The following is a 24008-nucleotide window of genomic DNA, read 5'->3' as shown; positions in this document are numbered from 1 at the left end:
CCCCCCACACCCCCCTAGCGATGCCAGTGCAGCTTGTGCAAAGATTTCACTTTTATCTAAGTAATAAAGCAGAGCATTACTAAAAACTAGTTGCCAAGCCTATCAGTCAGGCAGAAAATGAAAACCAGTCAACGTTTCCTTCCCTAAACACTTGTGTACATGTCAGAGTTGTGGAACACTGAGAGAATATGAACCCATTTTAAATAACGCAAATGGAAGCACTAATCAGTAAATTCATGTTAATTGAAAAATTACAGTCACCTGAGATCCAATTTGCAAAACCTGTTGTACTGTCAAATATTGTGATAAGATACAGGGTAGCATGTGCCATGCCTAACACTGTTCAGCAAACAGCTTCTGACTCACAAAATAAGCAAGCATATTATCAACTAATTTGAAGTTGAAAATTCTGTCACCTAGACTTGTTATTGAAGTAAAGTGATTGGGAATCATCCATTTAAAACTAATAGGCAAACAGATCCTAGCTCTCCTAATTTGTTAAAGCAGAAAACACAGTTTCTTTGCATTATTCTTGCTCAGTACGTAACGGAAAATAAACACAATTTTTCCCTAACCTGATGTAGAGCAATATTTCTTGCATGCCTGACTACTTTGATAAACCACTATCACCGTCATCACTTCATTCGCCAGAATTTTCAATTATGGGAGGAAGGAGGGGAACAATTCTTTCAAGTTATAACTTCTACTGAAATTAGGGCTATTCATTTGAAAACTGTAATGCATCTTTCTGCATAATATTCATTAGTAAAGCTCCGCAAAATCCATGAACTTTTGAAAGGACTTTCACAGTGGTGGTACTGCTGTCAGGTCAACATTCAAGAACCCTCAGCCGGTTCAGATTCCAAACACTGGTGCTCCCAATCACAACATAAAATCTAGACTTTTTTCCTGCATCCCTCCCCTTCACACACACACTAAATACACAAGAAAAATTGATGCCAGGGACGTGCTGTTGCAACTATTCTGTTCCTCATGCTCTTACACCAAACAGCAAGGAGAAATCATCAGGGGATACAGAGTGTTACCAATATGTACAAAGCAGAATAGGCATCCTGGGGGGTGTCCTATACATTTTTCTGCAGGCAGGCAGAAAGTGCTATGTCCTTCTAGATCATAAGGATTACAAAGCCAGGATTCCTGTATCATAATACAGTCAAAAGTTACTAAGAAAGAAAGGGTTTCAGGATCTAGCACGGCCCTATTTCTGCCAGTTCTGTTCCAACTCAGTGGTGTTGCTAGGGGGGTGCGGGGGTGTGTGGATGGCACTGGGTGACGCGCCAGGGGGTGGTGCGCACGGGGGGGGTGATGCACTAAAATTGCGGCTTTAGGAGCTAGCCTGTCATGCCATAGAGCATTGGATGTGGAATTCCCAGCAGAATGCAATGCAAAAAACAGAATTGAAATAGCTCCTTTCCTTCAAAAGTTATGACCAAAAAACCGGAAAGAAAAAATGAATGGATCCCTATGGAAAGTGAAAGTGAGCAGTATCGTGCGTTTACTCACGAGTAGGCGTACTTGCCATAGTCCTTCAGAAAGGGCAAGCTGAGAGGAATCCAACAACAGCAGAATGGTCCTGATCCAATGAATGCAGCCCAAAAAAAAAACCTGAGAAGGAGGTCCCATCCCTCCCAGCTGCGAGTCTATTGAGCTTGAAATGAAGCCACATGGCCACATTTACTCAAGAGTAGGCAAACTTGCCTTAGTCCATCAGAAAGGACAGACTGAGACAACTCCAAGGACATCAGAATGGTCCTGATTCAATGAATGCAGCCCCCAAAACACCCAAGGTACCTCCCTCCCAGCTGTGAGTCTATGGAGCCCTATGGAAAGTGAAGCAGCCTCACAGTTGCGTTTACTCGCGAGTAGGCAGACGTGCCTTGGCTGGTGGTCAGGCTAGGCAAAGGGGAATGTGAGGACACCAGAATGGTCCTGATCTGATGGAGCTGGAGTGCAACAAATGCTCCAAAAGGCAGCCTCTTCCCACCCCCCACCCCCACTAAAAAGGACAAAAAAAGAGGCTTGAGCTGGTAAGGGGAAAGTTTTCTATTTTGCACTTGCAAAGCCAGGTGGGTCTATATTCTGATGTGCCTGAAACAGAAGAACTTTAAACTGGGCACTGGGCAGGCTGGAAATCTCACTGATTCTTTTTGGGGGGTTGTTATTGCAGGCAGACTACAGAGTAAGCTCCATTGACCACTATGGGACTTACTTCTGAGTAGACATGCATAGGCTTGGGCTCACAGGTTGCAAACACTTTCATGAAAGTAAGCCCCATTGACCACAATAGGACGTACTTCAGAGTAGATTCACTTGGTGGAACAGGACTGGCTCCCCCTTATTTAATTATTTCTTTTATTTTAATTTTATTATTTATAATAATGGCTCCCCCACTGCATGGGGTGATGTGCAGGCCTCCCACACCAGGTGACACGAATCCTAGTAATGCCACTGTTCCAACTAAGAATGTTACAGGTCCCCAGGGAAGCATTATTTCGAGTCTCTAGAAGTGCTTAGTTTAAAAAATCAATTTTGTTAACTGTTTTGTTGACTGGGAACTGAGACATTTTATACAACCACTGTAGGTAGAAGGGGAACTGAGCAGAGTTCTAGTGACTTTCCACTAGCTGCCAGTTCAGTAAACTGAGTTGACCATGGGCCCAATCCTATAAAGTGCGCACTGGCTCACCACCAGCGTGCACTGTCACAACATGCCATAAAACACATTTGCGGGCCCTAGCACCAGTGCTCTGCCAGTGCTAGCCCAGTACTTAAAACACATTTGCAGGACCTAGCACCAGTGCTCTGCCAGTGCTAGCCCAGTACTTAAAACACATTTGCGGGACCTAGCACCAGTGCTCTGCCAGTGCTAGCCCAGTACTGGCCGGCGCTGGGCTAGCGCCTGTGGAGCACCAGAGCTCCGCCGCTCGGTGGCTGTGCAGACCACTGCGCAGCAGAGAAGTAGTTGGGGCATGGGGGGAGGCGGGGAGGAGGCGTTGTGGGGTGGGGGGAAGGGAGGGTGGGGAGGAGGCGTGCCGGGGAGGGAGCCGGGACTGGTGACTCTTTGCTCAACCAGATCCTGAGCCTCCTTTTTCAGCCACCAGCCTGACACAGAGGCTCAAAATTCTACACCGGCCCTCAGCCCCATTGTGGGGCTACTCGGCTTACCCAGGGGAAGGGGACAAAAGTCCCCTGCTCCCGAGGAGCCGCCAGCACTGCCTGCGAAGCGCACAGGATGCTGCAGCAGCCATTTTTGGTGCCGCTGCAGCCCAAGGCACTGGGAGTGCAGGATTGGGCTGCATGTCTCCTGTTCTTGTTTCCCCCCCAAAAGGAGATTGGAAGATGGTTCATTTCCAATCAGTGATAGGTTTCTCAGTTCTGTGACCAGATGTCATAACTGCAAAAGAGAACAAGGCACCCTAAAATGTATGACATCCAAGAAAAATGTAGGACATAATAAAAGCTAAAAATCAATTTCATGTGGTTAATCTAAAAACTATATTATTATTAAATTTAAAACGATATTACATATAATTTATTAATTACAAGAAGACTATGCACTGCTGTAGTGGAGACAGGCAAGATCCCTTGAGGAGAGGGTGTGGTCAATAGTGGCCCTTTGATCTAGCAGGTCTGGGAAGTAGGCCTTAACACCAGGGTCTTAGAATGTAGTGAGTGTGCTGCACAGTTGCAGCCACTTAGAGGCAACAAAGCCTCAGAGATTAAAGCAGCACCTGGAGGAGGGAAAGTTTGTAGGTAGTAGGAGGAGGAAAAGTTGGAGGGAGGGAGGGAGGGAGGAGAGAGAGAGAGAGAGAGAGAGAGAGAGAGACTGACTGACTGACAGACTGACTGGCAGACTGGCAGACTGACTAAAAGATTGGCTGACTGACTAACGGACTGTATCTGGCACTAACTGAACAGAGACTTCTCTGAGTGGTGAGAGTTGAGGAGGTGTTGCTGTACCTAGAAGAGCTGTTTTGAAAACTGGGAAGAGTGACCATGCAGCCCCACAGGCAAGCTACCTACTGGCTACCTTCCTGTTGGTGCTGTAGTTTTGTGGCCTCTAGACCTAGCCATGTTTGAGCCGGGGGACTAATTAGCTTAAAGTGGGCATAAGTTCTCTAGACCAAGTTTGGAAATCAAGTTTGGCAAAACAGCTGCCTGCAGGCACCTGCTCACAGAGAAAAGGAGGCCATTTAAGTTCTTTTCCAGGACACAAGGCTAAAAAAGAGGATGTGTTCTAGAAAAAGAGATCGTCTGGTCACCCTGGTCCTACAGGCATTGTCTCTTCAGCTGGTACTGTACTTTGCCTCTGCAGTCACTGATATATGGAAGACGCCAAGCTCTTATCTCCCATTCTGATCTTTACCTAATGCCTATCTTGACTATGCTGGCTTATAATACACACACCCTAAACAGAAGAGAAAAAATTCATTGCATATTCATTTCTTTAAAAACAATACAGTCTAATCATGTGTGGTGTATTATATAAAGAAACCTAAAATACCGATTTGTCCTCAACAGCCCAGGGGGTTCCGTTCCCAGAACCCCCACAGATTCCAAAAAGCCCAGATACAGAAATCTGCTCTCTGCACCTCAGGATGCCTGCCAGATGTGACCTCCAGTCCTCCAACTGCAGGTTCAGAACCTACAGTGGGTCAAATTCATGGGTTCCAAATCCTCAGATAAAGAGGACCCACTGTAACTACAAAAATGAAATATGAGTACAACAAACTCAGTTGTTGTCGGATGTTAGTGAACGCTGGCATGTCACCCAAAATGTGTCTCACAGGTTCACAATCACTGACTTAAGGAAGGCATGGAGGTCCTGAACTGGTGCCTAGTGTCTGTAATGGGCTTGATGAAGGTGAATAAGCTTAAATTATATCTGAAAAGGACAGATGTACCAACAATCAGTTGCATTCCCGGGGAGGGGGGAACAGTAACTTTTGTAGGCACCGCAATTTGCCTTATGAACTGACCCCCTCGGCTTCTGAGACATTCCAGATGGGGAGAGCCATGTGGAGTTGTCTCCTCCATATTGCTGTTGCTGCAGGAAATGGCTCTGACAGTGAGGGGGAGGGGCAGCTTACAGGGTGTATTGAGGTGCCTACATCTGGCGCCCATCCGGGAACACCACTCCCAACCATACAAGAGACCAACGATGTAGGATATGAATTGTCATCTTGTTCTTGAAAAGAAAGGTGGACTTGAGCTTACACATTGCATATTTGTTGGGTTTCAAAAGACAACAAATTTGAAACAAAACATTTAGCTAAATATTTGCTTCAGTCAAAGTATAGATGCAAGAGATATTTAGGTGTACATCTAAGTAACCTCTACAGAACTTGAAGGAAGAAAAACAGGAAGGTTTTGAAGGAACTTTAAGGAAAGTACGATCAGAAAAAAATCTACTTTTTCTGTATATAGTATTTTCTATCATTTTCAGACTATTTCACTGAATCAAGCTGGCCTTTTCAATCTCTTCAAAATTATCTTTCGTTCCCGCTTAAGGTCTTAAACAACAACAAAATGGAAGTTGGAAAGCTGGCTAAATTAACCCCTTTGCCATGAAAATTGCATTGATTGTTATTGTTCAGTGTGCATGGCTGTCTATGCCAAGAGGTCAAATGTGTGCACGTAGAAGGAAAGGGGAGGGGGAAAGAGGTGACAGCAGTTATACGGCAAAAGTACCCCTTGTGTTCACAGTGTGACCTCCCTGTCACACAACTGATACATCCCAACTCTTTTCAGAACAACAGCAAGCAGTTCCCTCCAGCACTCTAAAACCTTAGTTATTTACATCAATGACATAAAACGTCCTTACCAAATTAACCCTTTAAGAATTATAAATGCGGCATCTTCAACAACTAATACATCATGTCTCACTGCCAGTGGTGTCCTAAGAGCTACACAGAGCTCTTAATTGGACAGATCATGCTCAGAGATTTTGCAGGATGAAGGAACACCAGGTAACAGTTGTTCACAGTCCAGTTGGAAACAGGAGAGGTGTTCCACTGTCAATGTTCAAAAATCTACAGCAAAAACTGAACTTGTGACATTAGTTTTTGCATCAAGTTCTGAATTTTGGCTAGAGGAAAAAACTGCAGAAATAACAGCCAGCACCACAATTCATGGGGATGGGGTGTAATCTAATCTGCACCTGAAATTAATTCACCCATCTACATGTTGGTAATGACACATTTAAGACCCCAATCCTATTCCCGGCCTCTCCATAGAACTCCACACATAGCTCTCCATAAATGGAGAAAAACTGGGGAAATCATCCTGCTGCAACAGCTCCATATCCTCCTGACATGCATCTGATGCTCAGAATGTATTCCACTATGTATGTATTGGCAACCCTCAGTCTCGAAAGACTATGGTATTGCGCTCTGAAAGGTGGTTCTGGCACAGCGCCTAGTGTGGCTGAAAAGGCCAATCCGGGAGTGACAATCCCTTCCACACCGGGAGCAAGTGCAGTCTGTCCCTGGTCTGTCTCCCTGGCTATGGGCCTTCCTTCTTTGCCTCTTTGCCTCAGACTGCTGGCAAAGTGTCTCTTCAAACTGGGAAAGGCCATGCTGCACAGCCTGCCTCCAAGCGGACTGCTCAGAGGTCAGGGTTTCCCACTTGTTGAGGTCCACTCCTAAGGCCTTCAGATCCCTCTTGCAGATGTATCGCAGCTGTGGTCTACCTGTAGGGCGCTTTCCTTGCACGAGTTCTCCATAGAGGAGATCCTTTGGGATCCGGCCATCATCCATTCTCACGACATGACTGAGCCAACGCAGGCGTCTCTGTTTCAAAAAAGCCATTATTGTGCCAATCCTGAAAAAGGCGATAGCCACGAAGGCAAGAACTACCATGGCATCAGCCTCCTTTTGGCGAGGTGTTTATGAACATCTTATAATCAAGGTTGCAGAAACACTGTGAACAGACAAACCAAGAATAACAAGGAGAATTCAGGCCACATGGGGGCTGCACTGATCAAATATTTGTCATTCGTCAGTTGGTAGAGGAAAGGATCAGCTTCCAGCTGTGGCAGCAGGCCGCAGATGCTGTCACTGCCTTGCAGTGGATGTTAAAAATGCCTGCCGGTGGCACACTGCAAGTCTTTGACAGTGAATTACAGCAGTAATTCCACTGCGGTAAATCCACTGATAGAACTGGGCTGTTTCTCTCATTAATTTCAGTGGGATGTAGCAATGACTACCTTTCTTTGGACACGTTAAAGAACATCTTGAAGACTCTTATACCTCAGATGAGGAGCTTTTAGGTTGAAGAATGTTTTATACAGGTATTTATATACCCCTTTCTTTGGTCATCAGATTTCTCCTCAGACTTTAATCCAAGGCAGTTTACATAGGCAGGCTGTTCTAAACCCCCATAGGGATTTTTACTCGTACAATTGAATAGTTCTAGTCTTTCATAGAACTCCGCGTTCCAGCTGGATTCCTTCCCGGTCTGGCCTCTCTCTGGCCCTTCGTCTCCCACGCTCCACTAGATGGCAACTCCTCTCTGCCACCAAGGGTCAGCTCATCAGTATATCAGCGTGTCGTCAGTTCCCAGGTACTTCCGGTTGTTTCGAACTGGCAGCCTCAGATCTTCAGGCATATAAGGCTGCAGCTCTACCAACTGAGCCAGACCTCCTGCCTGCCACTGCATATAATTTTAGGATTCCTTCCCCCTTCCTCTGGGGCTTGAGACTGCTAAAACATAAGACAAATTTTTAGGCAGCATGGAGTTATACTCAGAAGTTTATTTGCAGATAATGGAGAAGATAGGTTTTTATTTCATTCAGAGTTCAAATGATCACTTTTGGGGATGGAGCAGAGATGTTTCTTCTGATATCAGAGTGCTTAAAATCTCTCTGTTTACATACTGAAGGAATATTTGGACTGGAGCAGGTACAGATTTCAGAGTCTGAGGAAGAGCAGAGGCTCTTCCATCAGTGTTAAGTACAGTTGGCCAAGATAAGGAAGAGAAAAAGCTAAAGGAAATGAGTTGGTGTGAAAGCAACAATGATGACTGAAAGTGCAAGCTGAAGAAATGGCAAGCCAGTTCTCACAAGGTCTCTCTGGGCTTGTTCAAAACTGTTGTGAGCATTGAGAGAAGGGAGATCTCCTTCCTTCCTTAGGCAGGTTTTCCATCTACACGTTCCCTAAGTGTGTGAATGAAGATGAAATCTAGTTCACAAGCCACAAAGTCAACAGGTGAGATTGACTGAGCAGCATTATATCCTAGCAACCAGAGCAGAACCATCTGCCCCTCTCCCCTACCAGAAAAAACTCTACTGCTGAGTAATTAAAATCTATCACAGAGTTGTGCTGATTTTCTAGTATTGGTTGATCCACCTCATAACAAATGAAAATGGGCCCAAATCAGGTGTATTTGGTTCCTTTTCAATTTCATTAAATGAGGAAAACGCATTCTCAAATGAACCAAATTGCTTATATATGATAGAATTTATTCAGAAACTAATTTGTTTTTATTAAGGGGTTAAACTTTTTTGTACTAAGGGTCCAATCTTATCCAATTTTTCAGTGGTGGTGCAGTTGTGCCAGTGGGGGGTATGCTGCATCCTATGGAGGAGGGGCAGTCACTGGGGCCTCCTCAAGTGTGTGGGAAAGTGTGTTCCCTTAACATGGGGCGGCATTGTGGCTACAATGGAGCTGGAAAGTTGGATAGGATTCAGTCCTGAGTCAGCAATGGTTGGTTTTTTTCTTCCCTCCTAAAAAAAATGCTATTATTTAGAGTTTTAAAAGAGCAGCAGAACTCCTTGCATTGTTCCAGGACATTGTGGAAAAATGGCAACCACCAGTGTGGGTTGCTATGTTTTGTGGTGGATACCACGTGCCCTCCCAACAATGTCTCAGAGCAATGCTGCTCTTGGGGCATTGAGGGGAAAACATAGCAGTCACCAAAAGAACACTGCCATGCCTTTTATACTTTAAATCAATGGTTCCCAAACATTTTAGCACTGGGACTCACTTTTTTAAATGACACTCTATTGCAGTGTTTCTCAAACTGTGGATCGGGACCCACTAGGTGGGTCACGAGCCCATTTCAGGTGGGTCCCCATTCATTTCAATATTTTATTTTTAATATATTAGACTTGATCCTACCATGGTCCATGACTGCATTTGGGGGCCTTTTAACAAGCTTTTAACAAGCTACTATGTATAATCTTTTAACAATGGTTGTAAATGGGACTTACTTGTAAGTGTGGGTAGGATTGCAGCCTAGGATTGTTAAAAAATTTCCTGCTTGATGATGTCATGTCCGATCATGACATCACTTCCGGTGGGTCCTGACAGATTCTCAGTCTAAAAAGTGGGTCCCGTTGCCAAATGTGTGAGAACCGCTACTCTATTGGGACCCACCTAGCTTTATCAGACTAAAAAAACTTTCACTTTACCAGTCACTCAAACCTCTGTTTTGTTTAGTTTTTTATTATTGGGGGAAGGGGGAAAATAATAGTTTTTATTATTGGGGGAAGGACCATCTTCTGGAACAGTGGTTCTCAAACCTTTAGCACCGGGACCCACTTTTTAGAATGAGAATCTGTCAGGACCCACCAGAAGTGATGTCATGACCGGAAGTAACATTATCAAGCAGGAAATTTTTTAACAGGCTGCAATTCTACCCTCACTTACATGGGAGTAAACCCCATTTACTATCATTGTTAAAAGCATAGACATAATAGTCTGTTAAAAGTACAGATCTGTAACATTTCCCAAATGTAGTCACATACCATGGGAGCATCCATTCTAATATATTAAAAATAAAATACTGAAATGAATGGGGACCCACCTGAAATTGACTCATGAAAAATCTAGTGGGTCCCGACCCACATTTTGAGAAACATTGTTCTGGAGTGTTTTCCACGATCAGGAATGTTCCACGATCAGGAACATTCTGATGGCCTTGCACTCTCCTGCAATAAGAACCAAGTTACATTTGCCTAAAGTAAATGAGCATGTGCAGCTCAGTTTCACTTTCCATAGGGCTCAATGCATTTTCCTTGTCAGCCATCAGCTTGTCAGTGTTAGTTTCAACGACCTGCCAATAATCAGGTCATGACCCACCGGTGGGTCCTAACCCATGATTTGGGAAAAACCGCCGGGCAGCCCAATCCTGAGCTCCTGTGACATGCAGCTTCGGCGGCACCGAAAACAGCTGCCATCGGATCCTGTGCACAATGGGCTACTGAGGGCGGCACCTCGGGAAGTAGCCCTGCAATGGGGCTACTCAAGTTACTACTGACCAAAAGGCCGGTGGTAGTGTAAAGATGTTCGGGTAGGGCACCGAGGCCCACACAAACGCTCAGGATCTGGTGGAGTGTAGCTCCACCGGACCTGCCTCCTTCCCTCCCCCCCGGCACGCCTCTCGCCCACCCTCTCCCCGTCACACCTCCTCCCTGCCCTCTCTCTGCCCTCCGCTTGTCTCCCCCCTCCCTGGAATGCCTCCTCCCTGCCCCCTCTCTGTCCCCGCTTACCTCTACGCTGCTCGGCGGTCTGTGTGACTGCCAAGCGGCGAAGGCTTAGCAGTCACACAGGGGGGGAGGGGGGAGACACTTGCCCAGCGCTAGCCCAGCACTGCACAGCACTGAGCTAGCATGGGCGTTGGTCCGGCTGTAAGGCTCGTAGACATGCCTTATAGCACATTTGTGACAGTGTGCGTGGCAGTAAGCCAGCATGCACTGTTCAGGATTGGGCTCTTAGGCTGTAATCCTAACCACACTTTCCTGAGAGTAAGCCCCATTGAACAAAATAGGACTGAGTAGACCTGGTTAGGATTGTGCCCTTAAAAACTGTTTTTTTAAAAAAAGAAAAATATATAGCCACTGCTGCCACACTCCTAGTAAGCCTTTCCCCTTAATGAAAACAAACGGGAATAATGAAAACAGACATTTATTACGAAATTAATGTGATTTTTATAAATGAGCAACTAAACAAATCAGTTATAGTAATAAAAACCAATTAATAATTAAACAAAAATATTGCACATCCCTATTTTCTGGTGCAAATGCCCTCATATGACACTACTACAGTGCATTGGTGACAGAGTACCACTCTGTCAATTAGTTTGATTTGCAAACTTTATTCCATGTGCATAACATATATTTCCAAAGCACATAACCTTTTTTTTCCCTACAAAGTGCATTGGGCCCTCCAGCCAAACAGCTTTGTTATCCAAGAGACCCACGGTAAAATGTTGCCAAGTTAAACTCAAGTCTCAGTCAGTTTAATTCTCTGTGCCTGTATTGGATCAAGCAGTCTATATATCCAGAACCCCTGCAAATACACAAAAGCCTAACGAAAGGTAGCTTTTAAACAATTTTCTGTCATCTACAATTCTAACCAATATACTATGAATCAATCAATGCTATTTTAAAGCTGGAGGATACTTGTATTTCTAAACAAATAAACTGGGGGGGGGGGAAGTGTGGGGGAGTCACCTAACATAATTCATTTGGAAAGGAAAATAACATTACTGTCATGTAGAGCCAATAAAATGACATCTAATCCTTTGGGGAAATCCAAACAGCAATGAAGTGAAAGTGAGTGCAGATTAACACATTGTAAATCCATTTACAACCAAGCATTGTTTACACAGTGACTTGCCAGGGCCTGCTACTCTTCGATCTCTCTTTAATTGAAATGGGTTTTTTTGCCTGGGTCCCATCCGAAAAGGTTATCTTTAATTCCCTCAGATAGATATTAACTGATTATATCCTAAAGACATGATTAAATCAAGTGCAGGTGTCCAAACCAAGATAGCACAGATATGTGGGGGAACGGTGATGCTCTTGGAACATTCCCATTTCAATGTAGGTGGGAGTTCTTCCACAGGAGCAATTCTCAGTGGAACGTACCCTTGATACAAAAACAAATATCAATAGCTTTGTCCTAGGAGGAGTTTCTCAGCCCACTACCCCTATAACAGTGCTAGCTTGATCCTTGGCACTGGGGTAATTACAGCCACGGGCCACCAGTGCGCCTTTCTAGCTCCAAATGAAAGTCTTGCAGAGAGGTATATTGGATGAAGGGAAGGTCAAGACAGGGAGATGAAACTTCTCCTGTGTCAGATCCAAATAATGTCTGCAATGACAGATCCAAAGGGCCACAAATAGATTTGTCCATGCTCCTAAAGCTGGACATATTATTGTTGCAATAAGGAATTTTTAGAGCCTCCTTGTGGCAAATGACACAGAACTCCATTCCTCTGTTTCTTGCTGAGCACTGCAGGTTTGCATTTTTCTAACTAAAGCAGTCTCTAAGGACAAAGTGATAAAATAACAATGACATGTATAAAAATATAGGATGAGGACAGTATGGAGTTCTGTTGTGAACTTATAACATATAGCAGCTTGAGAATAATTTCCTAATATCTGGCCTGGAAATTTTCCACATTTTGGTGACAAAGTTTTGGCTTTGACATCAGGTCTAAACATCCCAGCAATCTTACAAGGAATCCCAAAGATGTGTTTCAGGGTTGTGAGTAAATGCTTGTTCATTTCATATAGAGGGCAGAATAGCATTCATGGAGCAGGCTAAGGGCGCAGTCCTATACTGTGCTGGAACAGGCAAGCCAAGAGGCTTGCACTGTATCCAGCACAGGCTAGGGGCCAAAAGCGGCTCAGCCAGAGGCAAGGGGAAACATTTCCCTTTACCTCCGGGTAAGGACCGCTGGTCCCTATGGGTCTCCTCATACTTGCGCCACCTCTTGAGGTAGCGCAAGTCAGAGGAGAGTGGAGTGGCTTGAAGCCACTCCGTTCTCCCTGGGAACGGGATTAGGATCCAGCATAACTGCCAGATCCCAGCCCTGCCTTCCACTCCCCGCCCGCCCCCGGGGCCACCCACCGCCCACCCTCCCCCTGCCCAGGAATGCCTCCCTCGCACCTCCTTCCCACCCCCCACCTACATCAGAGGTTTGAGGCGGCGCAGCCAGGCCGATGCAAGGTGCTTGGAGGAAGCCACTTTGGAGGATTGCATCGGCCTCCACAGGCCAGCGTTCCTCTGAGAGCCGGCCCAGCTTCCTCCTGGGGAGGTGCAAATGGGCCTTATGGGCTGGCGCAAGGGACTAGATTGCGCTGTAAGGGCCGTAAGTGACGTCAGTAAGCAGGAGTTACATCATCAAGCAGATGATGGCCAGAAATAAGCGCTTCATTCTCACATAGGAACTCATTAGCTGCAAATAACAGAAGAGAAAATGTGTACAATCTTGATCATATTTTTTCATATATGGAAGAGCCCAATTATTAGGTAGGCTGCCCTTTCAGCAGTGCCATATTTGCTGACGTGTCACTTCACAGTTCAGTAGCTGAAAGGTGCTGTGATGCCTTGGTATAAAAGCGGCTGCTGAACGGGTGGCCCTCACGATAATTGGGCTTTTCCAGTGCTTCGGCAGCATCTCCCTCTTTCACCACTCCTGGTCTGCTAGTTCCCCCACAGCATTCCTTGCCTTCTGTGGCCTCCTTCTGCCTCTCCCTTCCAGAGCCTCAGCAAAAGCGGCACTGCTGAAAGGACGGTGCTCAGAGAGCCTAATTATCCAGTGGGCTGGATAAAGAGCTTCCATGGGCTGTATCTGGCCTTGGGCCTTATGGTTGACACCCCTGATGTATCTGAAAAACAATCTTCTAATTGCACATAAGCCTGCGACACTACTACAATGGGATATATCTGACATGGGGCTGGAATCCATGATTGCTTAAACCACAGAGTAATAAGATGACCCAGGTGGATCAAACCCAGGGTTCATCTCATTCAGCATCGGCTGCCTGAATGATCTACTGGGAACTGCACCAGCAATATAGCTGGCGCAAGTCCAAGTGCAAATGGAAAGGCATATTGCAGTGGGAAGGGGGACAGGATATCAGCACCGCTGCTACCGCCCCCTTCCCAGCCTGAATCGGCCTCCTCCCTGCCCTGTTCTCCTCCCCATTCCTCCCTTCCCAACCCCTGCCACCTTTCCATCCCCTGGCTGCACAAAATGGCATGTTGCCCTTTGCAACAGCCATATAAAGACCATGCTCCATCAGAACACTAGTTCTGGCAACACAAGGCCCCCACAGGACTGGGCTGTAAATCGTGTACCTGTACTGAAACCAGCGGCAGACCTCCCCAACCCCATGCCTGGGGCAAAGGTCCGTGATGGCGCCCCCCCTGCAGGCTGTTGCCGCCCCCTCTGCATGAAAATCTGTCCCCCCTATTCACCTGAGGCTCCTGGAGCCTCATGCAAACTTAGCCCATGTCAGGGAAGCCTCTCTGAGGTTCCCCAACACTATAAATTGTGCTTCCGGAAAACTAGAAGCACAGTTTCCGACCCTGTCGGGAGCCTCAGCAAAGCTTCCACAGGGTCCTAGAGACTTGCGCCTGGGGTATTTGCCCCATCAGACCTAATGGTAGGTCCCTAACTGACTAAAATGAAGGTGGTGTATGTAGAAAAATGGAACCTACTTAAGTATTTGTTGGGGAGATTATTCAAAGACTGACAATGTCAACCACAAGCAACAAAACACTTGCATGGGTCACTTGTGGAGCACATGCTTTGCATGCAGAATATCCCAGGTTCAATTGCCAGTATCTCCTGTGAGGACTGTCAGGGCTAGTAAAGACCCTTGCTGAGACCTTTGAGAGTTGCTACCAGTTGGCAACTCTCAAAGCCCAGATAAGACCATACTAGGCTAGGACAAATGGACTGATTCAGTACAAGGCAGCTGTATATATTCATATGCAACATGAGTATTCCAAGCACGTGCTGTGTAAAGACATGAATGTCGGAAGGCAGTACTGAGCTGAGCTCCAGTTGAAATGCGATCCTTACAAAAACAAGCATCCTGCAGGCTCACTTCCATCACCCCACTCTCTCTTTTCTTGGTGCTCGGGAGACTAGCTGAATAAGCAAACAGTTGTGCTTTCTGGAGCAGAGGTACCAACAGGTGACCCTACAGCAGTTTTCTTGCCATAGTACTTATAACAAGCATGGAGCCAACACTAGTGCAAGCACACATCACAGAACTGGCAACAAAATCCTGTGTAAGCTCAAATGTATATATGAACATATGTTATTTCTCCTACAAAAGCTCCTACTAAAATGAGTGGAAACAGAATGAATGGAAGATGCACAAGAATACATCAGTGCTTCTGTACAACTTCCGTTCACAGAAATGGAGAATGAGGCAGGAAACATTCCCAGTGGGTTGGGTCTTTGATAAAACCAAAATCAGGAACTGTCATATCCACAAGAATGTTGAAAATATATTGCTATGCTTGAATATGAAAAGAACAAGTGAGTACTTACAATCCTGTATACTCTTTAAAATGCCATTTCCTAGGATCTTCTTGCCCCTTACTGATCACTTGCAATTATACAAACTGTACTCACATGGAAGCCAACAGCCAGCAAAAACATATTGCCATTTTAATGCCTTTAGATGATCAAAGCATTAGCTTAATATAATCAGCTCAAATCCATTTACCAGTGAGCCCTACCACTGTGCCAAGGGACTGTTTCCCTTTCCAGCCCTATCTATTCAGGAACAGGTGCTATAATAGTAAATTAATTAGTCTGTGGAGGAGCACCTTGTTCTCCATCTCCGCAGGCCTCGCGTGGGTCAGGGCCTTGAGGAAAATGCCATCTGGGCAGAGTTTCCCCCAGAGAAACAATCAAAGCTTGCAGATTGCATACAACAGAGGGAGGGTTCATATGACAATTAACCTTATTAGCCTTTTTTAAAAACAGTTTATAGTGTGTCAACATGTTGGCTCCATAAATGATCTGCTACACAAAAATCATCAGCACAACTGATTCAAAACAATGTTATTTTCCTTCCTTCCTTTACACAAAATCGAAAAATCATTTAAAAAGAAAAAAATGCCCACAAAAATTTAATGCTCACAGATAATCTAATTGTAATTTGTGTCCAGAAAATAATACAATGCACAGGTGTTTCAAAACACCAGTTCTAAAAACAATTGTAGTCTGCTACATTTTACTTTCATACACAAGATGGCGAGCAGTTTCTTCTTTCTCAGGTTTTGTAAACTTCTTAACAAAATGCTAACAGCTACATAGTACATATCTGACCTAAACAGCCTGAAGGAAATAATGTGATCTTGACCATGCTCTCTGTCATTGTTGACAATGATACAGTCAAATCATAGGGGAACTCAAAACTCAAAACAAAAGCAACGGAAATGCATTTCACAAACAATTGGATTGTCCTCATTAAAGCTGCAATCCTGCAAACAGTTAGTTATTTGCACATGAGTTTATACTATCATGAACAGTAGTTTATTCTGTCACAGAAATGTTTCTATTGTCATAAATAAACATACAATCTGCTTATATAGCAATGTGCAGAATTAACCCAAGTATTCAGTGGGCTGTTACTGTCCGTGTTGTCGTTTTTATGGATATTTCCTTTTTACAGGAATACTGTAAAAAAGGGATTGTGTATTTCCATGAAAGGTTTTCATGAGATTCCATCTTAAGTTATGTCTCACTCAGGGTGTTTTTGATTTTCATGACTGCAGTAATATCCTGTGCATATGTGAAGAACATAAGAAATACCTTGCAGAAACAGACCAAAGGGCATCTAGTTCAGTTTTCTGTTTTTATTGATAGCCAGCTAAAAGCCTCCAGATTCTCAAAAGCAGGGTATGATATCTTCATGCAGATGGGACCACAGCTCAGTGGGAGAGCACCTGTTTTACATGAGGAAAATCCCAGGCGTCACCATGTAGGGCAAGGGAAAAAAACACACCATAATCTGGTATTCAGAGGTATATTCAGAACAGAGAGACTTGGCTTGATAGATCTAGCCACAGTGAGTTAAACAGAACACAAACATTACAATTCACAGAGGCAGCTAGCAGAGCTGCTTCAGGGTACAATCCTAACCCCTTATGTCAGTGCTTTCCAGCACTGACATAAGGGCAATGCAGCTCCGAGGGAAGAGAACAAACATTCTCTTACTTTGAGGAGGTCTCTGTGAGTGACACCCAACTGCAGGATGCGGCACACGTCCCATTGGCATCGCTATGCCAGTGCTGAAATGGTGCTTGCCTGTTTCTCACCAAGTTGTTTTTCTCATCTTCAAGAAAGCAAGAAAATGGAATTCATCTTAGGGCAGTTCATATATTAATTGCCACAGCAAACCTGCACATTTAGACTCACATGAAAGGTCTACACAAACACTGAATGCCTAATGAGGGAACGAACCAAGTGATTGGTCCCAACTACCAACCACCCATGTGGTTCCAACTTACATAAGTTACTGGGACCAAGCCAGGATAAACATTCCTTTTGTCACTGAGGTACAATGTGAATCAGGCCCACCTATCAATTCCAGAACTTCGAGCCCAATCCTAATCACATGCTCCACTTTTGGAGCTGCTGTTCCAATGGCAGAGTGCACTTTACAGTACCACAGATGCCATTCCAGCAGCGCACATAGACATGCAGTTTTGGGCCGCTGCTACAGACTATGTGGAGGACCTCAAGTGTGGTGGGGTGAGGAGAAGCCCAACTGATATTGGTAAACTGGTGATGGGGTGGGAAGGTCAGAACAGGGGGAGAGCTGGGGCATATCGCCATCAGAGGCAGGAGAGAGTGCACCTAGCACAGACAATTTGCGTTGGATGCTATCAACTCTGGAGCCTGCCAGCATGCCCATTTGTCTCCTTGCACACACACCAGCTAAAAGCTAGTGCACATCCAAGAAGACCCACTGGCAATTGAGGAATTTACAAAGGGATAAGGGAAAAAAATTTTTTTTACCTCTACCAAGACTCCTGATTGCCCTCACCACCACCATCCCATGCAGTCCAGCCTGTTTTGGAGCGACTGCATGCTACAGTGCAGAAAAGGATAAGATTAAGAACATAAGAACAGCCCCACTGGATCAGGCCATAGGCCCATCTAGTCCAGCTTCCTGTATCTCACAGCGGCCCACCAAATGCCCCAGGGAGCACACCAGATAACAAGAGACCTCATCCTGGTGCCCTCCCTTGTATCTGGCATTCTGACATAACCCATTTCTAAAATCAGGAGGTTGCGCATACACATCATGGCTTGTACCCCGTAATGGATTTTTCCTCCAGAAACTTGTCCAATCCCCTTTTAAAGGCATCCAGGCTAGACGCCAGCACCACATCCTGTGGCAAGGAGTTCCACAGACCGACCACATGCTGAGTAAAGAAATATTTTCTTTTGTCTGTTCTAACTCTCCCAACACTCAATTTTAGTGGATGTCCCCTGGTTCTGGTGTTATGTGAGAGTGTAAAGAGCATCTTTCTATCCACTCTGTCCATCCCCTGCATAATTTTGTATGTCTCAATCATGCGTCTCTTTTCTAGGCTGAAGAGGCCCAAACGCCGTAGCCTTTCCTCATAAGGAAGGTGCCCCAGCCCCGTAATCATCTTAGTCGCAGATTGGACTGTAACTCACGTGAACTATGAGCTGGAGAGGCGGCTACTTTTTTCTTCAACCAATGGCTCTCTCTGCTGCTTATGACAGGTCAACTGACTTTTGTGTAATAACCAGAAGCTGCCATGTTTGACTACCAAAAATGTGGTAGTAGGCAGCAGATTCTGCCTGAGAAAAACAATCAACTGACAATGCCACATGCTGAAGCAAAGTGTCATGTGAACTGGTACTTAATAAGCGACTTCAAGGCTGTGTATTGTGAGAAAGAATTCATAAGATTATGAACTAACAATTTAGAACGGCCCACCCATAACTTTATTTATTCTTTTTCTAAATACACAAACTTGAAGTCACTTAATGAGAACCAGTTCACATGGTTTATAGGTGTTTCACTTCAAGTCTACACTTTCCACATGGTTTCTATATTCTTAGGTTACCAGGAGGAAGTGGCAACCATGTCACGTCACTACAAATTGGGTTCAACTCCTGGAGGGCACCATCCTAACTGTGCCTTGGGCTGGTGCAAGTTCCTTATGCCAGCCTGGGAGGGTCACAAATGTTTGTGCCTCCTTAGGAGCCAGCTGGGAGGTGCGCCACCCCATGAAGGCTACATTCAGCTTCTGCCATGCCAACAGAAGGTAAGTCCACACCGACTGAGCTCGGGAAATTTTTCCCCTTGCCTCAGGTTGAGCCTCAGCCAGCCTCAAACTTGCACTGGATACAGGCCCACCAGCCTGCCTGTTCCAGCACCAGTTAGGATTACGCTGCTTTAAATTTAATTAAACTCAAATAATTATTTTTATAGAATGCTACCTTATTAAATTACAATAAGGTTTTTTTTGTAATAGGTGGGGTGACCAGGAATCAACCCACAGCAAAAAATGTGGCATCAGTCTATATCCCGTGTCAAAGTGTGATGAAGCTATATCACCAGACAGAGGGAGGAGAAAAGTTCCAAAAACAACTATTATGTACTGAAGATCTTTTCAGGTCCATGCCTATCCACCCAATTGCCTCCATTTTCCACTTCTATAAATGCTAGGCAAATTCCCTCCTGAGGAAGGTTTAGGATGGAAGGAAACTTACATTATTGTGAGCGTCTGGTTTTGTACCAAAACAAAATGTGTAATACCAGGCCTGGAATCTTGTTAAAACAATGAAGGGGAAAAGTCCAATTAAAGCAAATGATGTTTCTTTAAAGCAGGCATATATTCAAGTTTTAATACTTTTTTCCTTCTTCCAACCGAAAAATAAAGTAGCACCCTGCAGACCATGTTGGCCTAAAATTAAAAGGAAGGGAAAAGCTGGCTTCCAAACCTTGGGAAATGTTTTTTGCCCCTATTGTTTGCTTCTAAATCCTATGAAGAATCCTTATACTGTTCCACTGGTGACTCTGATGTCCTTATTAGGTTAATAATGTGTTTGGATGTTTTGTCCTCCCAAATACTGCTTCCATTGACTTACACTTGGGTATAAAGTATTTGCAAACTATAAGTGTTTGACATTGAAGTCCAATAAGCTATCTCTATACAGCAGCCTGTTTGATTATTCATTAAGGGAGTCCCCATTGGTTAGATGTGAGCTGGGTAAGGGATTCTCTTCCTAAGTATGAACAGCCTTGGTAAGATATAATATATCTGCCAAATATAATAACGTTCAGAAGGCCAAATTATGCCTAATGATGCGGGTCTTGAGTGTGAACCTTCTACTGAATTTAAAAAGAGTCAAAGGCACAAATGCAATGAACATTTATCTTATATGTATATGCATTTCTAATATCTTTAGAGTGCAGGTATTCAGTAGAGATTTTCATTAAATCCGTATGTGGTGGTAAAAACTTATCAAGGGTAAGGTTATAATCAAGGTGATTCCCCTGGGATGGAGATTTTGTTCCTGGCATTCTCCTTTCCCAAGAGTGTCACTTTCCCTGCCTCACAGAATACATAAATTATTAAAGTATTTTCACAGTTTTGCTACAGTTCTGGATCTCTGCTGTGAGAAATGATAGTCCATTTGACCAACAAAATACAAAATATGAGATGAATAAGGGCAGCTTCTACTGATGCAGGAGCAGGCTAGCTTTATTTGTCTCATACTTCAGACAGAACAGAAAGTTTGCTAATTCTAGAGTGAAGTGTCTGTGTGTGCCCCTCTGTGTGTACATGCATGTGTGCATTCACACATGCAGAAAGTTGGTTAGAAATTCAGTTGTGAATTCAGTGAAATAAATTATGTTGTTTCTGAAAGACTGTAGCCTAATATTAAATTATTTATTTTTACTCTAAACACACTGATCAAAGTTTAAAGAAAGGTTAATGGCTAAATGAGTTGTGAGAGAAACCTGTAACAGAGGTACTTGTAACGGTTCAATTTTAAGCAACTTTCCAGTGCCCATGCAGCCCTGAGGTAAGGGAACAAATATACCCCTACCTTGAGGAGGCCTCCATAAATGTCTCCCACCACAGAATGCAGCACACACCCTGTTGACATGGCTTCATCAGCACTGGAAAGTTGTTAGGATAGGGCTGCCAGGCTTGTACGATCTACTTCTGTTTTCACTGGAACTCTAAGGTCCACTACTGAAATTAAAAGCAAAATGGAGGATGCAAATCATCCAGCAATCCTTCAGATCCCAGTCTACCTTCTGCCCTCATCTGGATGAAAACCTAGTCTATTTGAGGTTCTACTTAACTCAAAATCCACAAGATCCTTGTACTAAACAGAAGCTGGTGCACTCAGTATTTCTTTTTGTGTTTCCCATTTAACGACAACATCAAAGCAAAAACATCTAAGTTTGGAATTCAAAGAGCCACAGAGGAAGTAGTGTTCACTTACAGGCTTCCGAAGCTTCTAACAGCAAACCTCTGAGCCACCTAATATGCCTTTGCCGCCGCCACCCCCCCCCCCCCCCAAAAAAAGGAAGTTTTTTTGGGAGTTGCAGCAGTATTGCATAAGGAGTTGCAGCCAGACAGGAAATCATATATATGGAAATGCTTGAATTTATTTATAAGGGTCTTTGGATTTTGATCTATACCATTGGCCAATATGAACATATGAAACAGCCTATACTAAGTCAGCCTATCAGCCATCTACTCAGTCACTGAATAGCAGTAGCTTTCCAGAGTTTCAGATAGTTCGGGATCTTTCCCAGCCCCGCCTGAAGTTACCAGGAATTGAACCCAGGACCTGCTTCATGCCAAGCAGGTGCTCTATCACCAGGCTTCAACCCCATCCCTACTAGATAACTAGAAAGAATCACCCATTACAAAGCCTATCAAAATGTAAGCCCCTGTTTTCGCTTTTCTTCCCCTTCCCGTTACCTCTTTTCTCTTTGTTTCAATCCTTCCTTTCTTAGTACCATCCACTACGTGTCATAGTGGGGGGCGGGTGAGGTAAGGATAGTCGGAGTTGTCATGAGAAATGAGGTGAAAATATTTAAATAATCTCCATATTTAGCTGTAAAAATCACATCCTCTATATGTTATGGAGCAAAAGAAGCAAGTGAGCAGCAGGAAAGGTTAACAGATGCATCTGCAAGAGAAAAGGCACACTAAAGGAACTCAATGAAGCAGCCATAAGAGATGAAATACAATGAGTGCACTCAGCAAAGCAGCTGAAAGTGGATACAATGAATTTCAAGGGATGCAACCCAGTGAAGCAATTGGAAGAGAAGCAATAAAGTGAGGAACAGTTTTTAACCATCATCTTCATTTTTAAAAAAAATATAAAACTGTAAATAATAATTGCATTGTATTGTACTATAAAGAATTGGGGTTCCTTTAGCATTGTAGAGGTGAAAACAAACAGATCATCTGTTCTTCCTACTGTCAAAAATAGAAGGACCACAAGGCAGTTGCATTTTCCGCTAGAAACATCCAAAGGACATCCACATTGTATTCATTACACTTCCACACATTGCCATTGCGCACTCCTACACATCTTTGGAGGACACGCAAAGCTGTGGTTTAACAACCCGGGATTCCATTACACATAAGGTAAAGCAAAAAGAGATGGGGGAGAAAGGAACATGTGAGATTTAGCTCCTGTTTCCAATTCTACAAGCTATGGCCATGCGTGACCACCCAGGCCTCCTAATGCCTTATAAGGCATTAAAAACGTCACTTCCAGTTTTATCATAAAACCAGAAGTTGCTTTTTTTTTTTGCCTTTTCAGCCATTCTGAGGCCCGCAGCAGTCTCTGCAAGCCTCAGAAGACCCTCCCGAGCTGAGGGAAGCCCAGCCTGTGGAGGGGGCGCCTAGAGGGGCGCAGATCCAATCTGCGGTTAAGTGAAACAGCAGACATGTGATCTGCAGATACAAGGGCCCCCATGTACTTCCAAGTAACTGTCTAGGATTAGGATCAGCCTCTATCGTTGCACGTCGATGAGATTAAAATATAATTTTTTTAAGAGTCAAGAATATAAACCTTAAGGCTATTAAAATGTAAAGGTCCAGAAAAAATATTTCAGCTGGTGACAGAGAGTAGCAACATTATAGACCCTCAATTTCTGCTTTCTTTAATCAGTTTATCTTATAGCACACATATTTGGCATTTTGTCTACGGGGCATTAGAGCAGACTGCAGTGAGATAGTGGATGCTAGCACCAGTCCTCTTGGGCCTAGAGATCAGCATTCTTAAAATATTAGGATTTGATAGAGTAACACTAGCCCCCTTGAGCAGATGGTTCAGAAAACTCTGTCAACACTGCCTGTAATTACTGCAAACAGATCCTTGTTGCAATGATAGCTCCTCTGGGACACTCGTGAAGTGCTTGCTAACCTCGCTATCGCAGAGAGGTGTAACATATGCTGTTTCCCGGGCCTCTTTCAGGCTGACTGATGCCTCAAAAACAGAACCATAAATATTGAGATATTAGGATCTCCATAATCCAAAGCCATTTAAATGGATGGAAATGGAGTTTAATCCTTGTTCTTCACTTGGACCTTTCATTTTAAACAGCTTGCAATGGCTCCTTTAATACGAGGTGCTTAAGTCTACCGTTGTTGATATGCATATTTTATCTTTTTTGTTGTCAGTCTTATAGCCCGATCCTATTAATACTATATGGGAAAATAAGTTCAAAGTGTCAAACATGGGAGTAAAGTACAAAGCAGAATTTATAGAGTTATGCCAAATCAGCAGACCAATGCAGGTGTGACTGAGTGTGAAAATTACTGCCCCACACCAGTCCATGCAGCGCATGGTTATACAGATATCTGTGTGGTCCAGTTCCATGTTTTCCCATAACATCTATACATATGTTCCAATTATGGAACTTACTACTGGGGAAATTAAGATCTACCCCCTCTCTCATGGCATTTTGGCGAGGGCTCAAAACATTTTTGTTTTGTTTGGTGTTTGGGTGATGGGTTGTCTGCCTCCTGTGTCTCTGTAGCAGTTCCTTGAGTGTAAATAGTTGGCCTTCCTCAAATTGCTTTTATTTATTTATTGTTATTTTATTTATTGTTTTTATATATTGTAGCTATAAATTGTAAGCCGCCTTGGGCATCTGCTTTGGCAGAGGAAAGGTGGGGTAGAAATCTTTTAAATGAATGAAT

This window comes from Tiliqua scincoides, chromosome 3 (assembly GCF_035046505.1).
Source record: "Tiliqua scincoides isolate rTilSci1 chromosome 3, rTilSci1.hap2, whole genome shotgun sequence".
Lineage (NCBI taxonomy): Eukaryota > Metazoa > Chordata > Lepidosauria > Squamata > Scincidae > Tiliqua > Tiliqua scincoides.
Note: the sequence above shows the minus strand (reverse complement) of the source record.